We start from the raw sequence: 8,612 nt of genomic DNA on the forward strand, positions 1-8,612 counted from the left end.
AACTCAATACTCTGCCAACTCCACTCAGCCCTTCAACCTCATCTACCTACCGTCACTCTAATCCACCTGTTCCTAAATACACACTCCTCCAAGCCCCACTCACTCATTTAACCAATATCAACTCACTGCTTCACCTAGATACTACTCACACCACTACCGCCGTTATCTCTCAGACCTGCCCCAACTCCACCACCATTAGACCTCATACCTCTCCCAACATTAACCCTTGTACCTGCACCATTATTAGCCCCCCAACTCCACCACCATTAGCCCTCATATCTCCCCCAACTCCAACATATTTAGCCCTCATACCTTCCCCAACTCCACCATTAGCCCTCACACCTCTCCCAACTCCACCACCATTAGCCCTCACACCTCCCTTAACTCCACTACCATTAGCCCTCATACCTCCCCAACATTAACCCTTACACCTGCACCACTATTAACCCTCACACCTCCCCCAACTCCACCACCATTAGCCCTCATACCTCCCCCAACTCCACCACCATTGGCCCTCATACTTCCCATAACTCCACCATTAGCCCTCATACCTCCACCAGCTTCACCACCATTAGCCCTCACACCCCAACACCACTCACAATTCCACACCAGGTGCATTCCTCCCTCAAGCAGCAGCCAGGATCAACAACATACTGTTTATACACCAAAACTATCAATTAGACATAGAAACTACCATCAATTGACAGCAGTTGCTAAATTACACCAAAACTGCCGCTTTAAATTTAACCCATAAGGCGGGATGTAAATGCCGTCTGAGTTAGCCGGAGGTGCGGGTTGCCGGCAGAACTCAGACTTTTTTTTAAAGTGACAATCATTTACAAGGCATGGTTATACCTTGTAAATGATTGCCACTTTAAAAAAATGAGTTCATTCGGAAACCAGAACCTCCAGCCAACTTGGATGGCATTACATCCTGCCTATAGTCTCTAATAGAAGAATCAGAATCAGAATCAGCTTTATTGGCCAGGTGTACTCACATACACTAGGAATTCTTTGTGGTACAATGCATCGCCATGCAGCAACATGAAGGGGGAGTACATAGCATAAGAAGGGGGAAAAACATAGCATACATTACAAACGTTACACATATGATTTCATACTGCACATTGCAACTGTACAATAGACTCGACATATTAGACATATTATACATGTAAGACTAAAAACAAAGGTATAATACAGTGGTCCTAGACTTTCTTGAGTAATGGTGCCCTAGAGGATCAGCATTTTTTTCAATGCACCCCTAGGACAATAGTTTTTTAGTCATAAATTTGGAGAGAAAAAATATTGAATTAAGTAAATTACCTGTCATCCTTAGGTTCAGTTATGTGGTGGTATACAGTTGTGCTTCGGATTATCCACATGTATTATGATTAGCAGCCACTAGCATTGGTTTTGCCTATAACATTAACCAAATAATTTGATTTAGTCCTGGACCCCCAACCAAAGGCACACAGTTTGGGAACCACCGGTATAATACCTAGGTGTTAATTGTATAGAGTATAGCTAGGGGTTTAATATCATATCTCCCAATATGACCCTCTCGAGGAGGGACAGAATGCTCTGCTCCTGGACTTCCCTCTTAATTTATGATTGCCATCACCTGTGGTTAAACACCAGGGACGTGCAGTCAGGGGAGGCAGTGGAGGCAGCGCCTCCCCTGTCATTAATGATTAAAATAATACAAAGAAGATACTTATGAGTCATAAGTATCTTCTTTGTATTAATCTAATCATTATTACTGTTTAAATGGGGTTGGGAGGCACCAATCATGGTGCCTCCCATTGTCAATGGCAAAGGTGTGGGAGCGGGCGGGGGTGGGGCCAACCTTGGGCAGTAAAAACCCTTTGAAAATACATAGGAAAGTGGCACCATTAGAAGTGCCGCATTCATACAGGGACGTGCTTTTAACCCATGAAAGCACGCCTCTGTCAGTGAGGCCACAGTGATTGGCCAGCGGGTCCGTCACTGGATCCGCAGTCATCACTGTGTGGGCGTGGCGGAGGTGCGGGTGGCAGGATGCGGTGGAGGTGCGGGCGGCGGGACACGGTGGAAGTGAGAATATTAGTGGCAGACAGGGATCTGAGATCCGTGCCTGCCATTCTGCAGAGTTTGGCAGCGGTGCGGTACCAGTTTAAAAAATTGCGCCTCCGCATCATTTTTAAAATTCAAGATGGCCACCGCAAGCCAATCACAGCTGGCTGCGTCATCAACCCGCCCCCTCCTTGTCAGTCCGACGGCAGAGGAGGAGCAGTGAAGAGCCCCAGAAGAAAGAGGACGCTGTGGAAGTCCTGGATGGGCGGCAGCTATGCAAAAGAGCTTAACAGCCTCCGCCCATCAGGTGAAGGCGCCGGAAGCCCTGGGGAGGCGGCGGCCATGCAAAAGAGCTTAAAGGCCGCCACCCCCCAGGTGAAGACGCCAGAATCCCAGGGAAGATGGTGGCCATGCAAAAGAGCTTAAAGGCCACCGCCTCCCAGGTGAAGATGACAAAGCCCTGGGGAGGCAGCAGCCCCCCAGGTGAAGATCCCGGAAGCCCTGGGAAGTTGGAGGCCATAAAAAAGAGCTTAAAGGCTGCCACTTCCCAGGTGAAGACGCCGGAGGAAGATGCCGGAAGCCCTGGGGAGGCGGCGGCCCCCCAGGTGAAGAGGCTAGAAGCCCTGGGAAGGCAGCGGCCATGCAAAAGAGCTTAAAGGCCGACGCCCCCCGGGTGAAGACCCTGACTAATAAAACTTATTTATAATACTGGGACCAGTAGGCCATCTGTAAAGAACAATATTAACATACAATGAACCCCGCATTCACCGCCACAAGGGGAACGGGGCATAGCACTGGGCTGGTTGTTGCTCAGGAGGGGGGACCCAATTTTTATTTTTGGGGTCCCCATTTTCCGAGGAATTCCAGCCCTGGGCTGACTAGCTTGGGGGGATGATTAATGTTATGGCAGGGGGACCCCACACTGAGTGTCTCCCCTACCATGGCATTACCCCCCCCCCCCCCCCCCCCCCCGGCTGGTTCTGCCTGGTGCTGGTTTTAGCAATGTGTGGGGGACTACACTTTTTTCCCCCTCTATAGGGGGGATGGGGGGATGTGGTTAGCTGCCAGTGCCTCCCTGCCACTGAGCTCACCGCATGTCACTGTTAAACACCTTTCTTATCCATTATCCTGTTTATGTAATGTGGGCCTGTTTGCTATAAATGTACAGTTGTGCTCATAAGTTTACATACACTAGCAGAATTTGTGATTTTCTGGCCATTTGTCAGAGAATATGAATGATAACTCACAAACTTATCTTTCACTCATGGTTAGTGGTTGGGTGAAGCCATTTATTGTCAAACAACTGTGTTTACTCTTTTTAAATCATAATGACAACAGAAACTACCCAAATGACCCTGATCAAAAGTTTACATACCCTGGAGATTTTGGCCTGATAACATGCACACAAGTTGACACAAACGGGGTTGAATGGCTACTAAAGGTAACCATCCTCACCTGTGATCTGTTTGCTTGTAATCAGTGTGTGTGTATAAAAGGTCAGTGAGTTTAGGGACTCCTGAAAGACCCTTGCATCTTTCATCTAGTGCTGCACTGACGTGTCTGGATTCTGAGTCATGGGGAAAGCAAAAGAATTGTCAAAGGATCTGCGGGAAAAGGTTATTGAACTGTATAAAAGGGATATAAAAAGATATCCAAGCAATTGAGAATGCCAATTAGCAGTGTTCAAACTCTAATTAAGAAGTGGAAAATGAGGGATTCTGTGGAAACCAAATCACGGTCAGGTAGACCAACAAAAATTTCAGCCACAACTGCCAGGAAAATTGTTCGGGATGCAAAGAAAAATCCACAAATAACTTCAGCTGAAATACAGGACTCTCTGAAAAAAAGTGGTGTGGTTGTTTCAAGATGCACAATAAGGAGGCATTTGAAAAAAAATTGGCTGCATGGTCGAGTCGCCAGAAGAAAGCCATTACTACGCAAATGCCACAAAGCATCCCGCTTACAATACTCCAAACAGCACAGAAACAAGCCTCAAAACTTCTGGAACAAAGTCATTTGGAGTGATGAGACCAAAATTGAACTTTTTGGCCACAACCATAAACGTTACATTTGGAGAGGAGTCAACAAGGCCTATGATGAAAGGTACACCATTCCTATTGTGAAACACGGAGGTGGATCGCTGATGTTTTGGGGATGTGTGAGCTACAAAGGAACTGGAAACTTGGTCAAAATTGATGGCAAGATGAATGCAGCATGTTACCAGAAAATACTGGAGAAAAATTTGCACCCATCAGCCCGGAAGCTGCGCACGGGACGTACTTGGACGTTCCAACATGACAATGATCCAAAACACAAGGCTAAGTCAACCTGTCATTGGCTACAGCAGAATAAAGTAAAGGTTCTGGAGTGGCCATCTCAGTCTCCTGACCTCAATATCATTGAGCCACTCTGGGGAGATCTCAAACATGCAGTTCATGCAAGACAGCCCAAGAATTTACAGGAACTGGAGGCTTTTTGCCAAGAAGAATGGGCAGCTTTACCATCTGAGAAAATAAAGAGCCTCATCCACAACTACCACAAAAGACTTCAAGCTGTCATTGATGTTAAAGGGGGCAATACACGGTATTAAGAACTGGGGTATGTACACTTTTGATCAGGGCCATTTGGGTAGTTTCTGTTGTCATTATGATTTAAAAAGAGTAAACACAGTTGTTTGACAATAAATGGCTTCACCCAGCCTCTAATCATGAGTGAAAGAAAAGTTTGTGAGTTATCATTCATATTCTCTGACAAATGGCCAGAAAATCACAAATTCTGCTAGGGTATGTAAACTTATGAGCACAACTGTATAAAGGGAGGCTTATAGGAGGATTTACTTTTATTAGGTTCCAGGATGATAGTAATTATAGTGAATACATATTGTAAAAATATAGAAATGACTGGGATACACAACTATGTAAATCTGACAGGTAAATTGCCTAATTATCCATTGTTTGGCAACTGTTACTGGAGCGATATCACATTGTCAGAGATGTTGAAAGCTGAATAAACAAATGTTTCAAAATTAACTGCCTAATTAACAATCGTAAGCGATGAAAGATATTATAGAATAACTGATCGGCTTTACATAAATTACCTAATATCCTTTCTCTCTTGTTCTCGGTTAAGAGATCTGAGAAATGATTCCTGTCTGCCTAATAAAAATAATCTGTTGGCTTTAAAAATTAGGACAAAAGTCCAGGAATAATCACAAAACATAACCTTTATCATCCTATTCCCTGATAGAAATAGCAAGCTTATACCCGTTTGAGAAGCATAAACTATTTTTGGTACGTTAGGGTGCCCTGAGGACCACTTTTGGGAACCTCTTCTCTAGTGCATAGAATCTCAAACTCTGCCCTCAGGATCCAAAACAGTTCATAATTACCAGGTCACCTCACAGAATCACAAGTGATAATTACTGTAGCTCCATCTCTGGAGTGAGTAATGAATACACCTGTGCACATGCTACTGTAAGTTCCATAGGCACTTTATTATTACTGTAATTAACAGTTTCTTATATAGCGCAGCATATTTCATTGCGCTTGCTGTTTCTATAGTGCAGGGTAATATTGTCTGGTGATTACAGTTGAGGACTCCCTACTTTCAAATATGTGTGCCCACTTAGTTGCAGTTGTCATTATGGGGGTGACAGGGCACGTAGTTCACTCCACCCCATATATGTAAAATGCTTTTGTATTGTTTTTCTGTAGCATGGTGTACTATTGCCAGGTGATAACAAGTGATCACCAGACAATAAGTACTAAGGGGCTCCGAGGTTCTATAGAGGGGACCTGCCTCTTTCTAAAATGGGTACCCCTTAGTTATTTGTAGCCAGCTGGGGGAGATGTTCCCCCATGCCTCAACTGTATTATTCTTCTGTAGTGCAGGGGATTATTGTCTGGTGATCAGTGTGATCGCCAAACATTAGCTTTTATGTGGGCATACCGTTTGAATCGAGTGTTCCCAAATCTTTGTAGGTGATCAGGTAGGGGAGATAGAAGGACTTAAAGTTCCTCACAAATGTAATTATTTTTTGTTACAAAGTGACTACATGGAGTTCCCACTGGCCAGTAGGACCAGTGGGAGACAGGTAAAAGCATTTCGTTTTTTTCTTTATCCCCTCACTATGGAAGACAAGTGGAACTTGTCCTCCACAGTCTTGTTGTAAATCCTGAGGACGAGCTTCCCTTGCGAAGGGGAGAATGAGGCTGACATTCAGGGCCTATATCAGAGATGCACATAAAGCATCCACTTCCTGTGTTTGAAATTAAATGCAACTATCCTTTGCAGTGTCAGACTAAGGCATGATGGGCCCTCCGGGGAATGCAGTGTTAGGGGCCCATGCTTAGGGGTGTGGCCAGCCGCCACATTGGTTTTGCCTAACCATTAGAGAGTGCATGGGCTGGGCCCCTTGAAAAAAATATATATAGTAAACAGTCCTAGTGCATGCATTATAATGTAGCATATTAGTAACAGGAATGCACTGTAGAAAATACTCCTGTGCAGTATAAGGTAACATATGTATAATGTATAATTCAAGTGCACAGTCTGGAACATCGAGGAGGAGGTGGGCCCCAAGGCTGTGGGGCCCACCAGGGGTTTCCCCCTGTACCCCTGTGGGCCAGTCCAACCCTGATCCTTTGTATCTATGCTATTGCATCATCCTCAACCATCTGCTATCAGCACACATTTGCATCAGCCATATACTTGGTGGAAAAGATCTGTCTGAGGTTACACAACTCTGAATGACCTGCAATTCCCATAACATGCTCACAACACACTTATCCTGTGTAGGAGTGCCTAGTTACCACCCAATTACTCCAACTGAGCCTCAAGTGGAGATACAACTGAGATTCACCCTTAATTTTTCAAAGCATATGCAGGTTCCAATGCAGGCACAGTTTGCTAAAAAAAAAAAAATGGTGAGATCCATCTGCACTCTTGCATGCAACTCAGAATCAATCCCCTACTGAATAATGGGGATCATTCCGAGTTCATCGCTCGCTAGTGGTTTTTAGCAGTCGTGCAAACGCATTGTCGCCGCCCACTGGGGAGTGTATTTTCGCTTTGCAGAAGTGCAAACGCTTGTGCAGCAGAGCGCCTGCAAAATCTTTTTGTGCAAAACAAACCAGCCCTGTAGTTACTCTTCATGTGCGTTGATTCTAACGACGGGGGGACGGCTTTTGACGTCACACACCCGCCCAGCGAATGCCCAGCCATGCGTGCGTTTTTCTAAGCACTCCCTGAAAACGGTCAGTTCACAACCAGAAACGCCCACTTCATGTCAATCTTCCTGCATTCGGCCGTGCGACAGGAATGTTCGTTAGACTCTGTGCAAACCCACAATGCTCATTGTACCTGTACGACGCGGTGCATGCGCAGAAATGCCGATTTTTAGCCTGATCGCTGCGCTGCGAACAACGGCAGCTAGCGATCAACTCGGAATGACCCCCAATGTCTGAGGAGAGTGAAGGAACAGAGGGCCTACAAATTTGAACACAGCTGCTGTTCAAACAATATGCTAATGTCGCTGACTTCTAGATTGTATTCAGACTCCAACCAGTGGCTTTGCAAATCCCAGAAGCTGTATACAAAGACACAGCATCCATCACAAATAGGTTGATTATTATCTGAGTGGCCCTGTGGTGGTTCCGAATGGCTGCTTGAAGTAAGACACTGGAGCCATTGCAGCGGCATACAGGATGGCAGGTGCAGGATAGAAAATAGTCATGACACCCCTGTGTTTTTGCCACCACTCCCCAGTTACCTCCCCCAAACTCTACCTGTCAGTCACTTTGCAAAAACTCCTCCCAGTGACTGTTTGCAGTCCATCGTTACACATGTGCAGTGTGACTTAGATGCAGACGCAGGCCACCGATAATCTCTATACTGCAAAAAAATGAAGGTTTGTGTACAACTGGGGGGAGGGGGGGGGGGGGGGAGATGGAGATGATATGGGTGGAAGGATCAAAACACCAGTCTGCATAGATCACCCCAGCTAAATATATGTCCTAATCCAAAGAAAGCATTTAAAAAAAAATTAAAACAACAGAAAATGTGCTTCTGCAACAGTCTTGAGCAGGGGCATTTTAATAGAGGAGAGGGCCCACATGCAGCCTCTGTTGCTGACCCCCTCTTCTCTGGCAACATGTAGACTCTGGCATTATACCAGAGTCTACTCTGCACGCGCAGGTCACTGGGAACATGGCGCCCGCACCTTGTTCCCAGGGACATCTCCAGTGTGCATGCGCAAATCACTCGGAAATGGCCCAGGCAGCCAGTTTCCAAGTGATTGGTGTCTACAGTGCGGGGCTGCCAACATGGGACGCTGGAGAGGTAAGTATAAAATATGGGTTCAGGGAATGCGGTGTGGACCCCCTGGACACTGCACACCTTGCACCCATTATCAAAACACCTATAGTCTTGAGCAAAACACACATTGTGGCAAATACAGAGTTCCACTTCCTCTACTTACGAAGAGAAATAAGGAGACAAAGATTTCATTTAAAAAAAAAAAGAAAGTTATAATTTTACAACAGAAAATGGATAAACAGTAT

This window comes from Pseudophryne corroboree, chromosome 5, assembly GCF_028390025.1.
Source record: "Pseudophryne corroboree isolate aPseCor3 chromosome 5, aPseCor3.hap2, whole genome shotgun sequence".
Taxonomy (NCBI): domain Eukaryota; kingdom Metazoa; phylum Chordata; class Amphibia; order Anura; family Myobatrachidae; genus Pseudophryne; species Pseudophryne corroboree.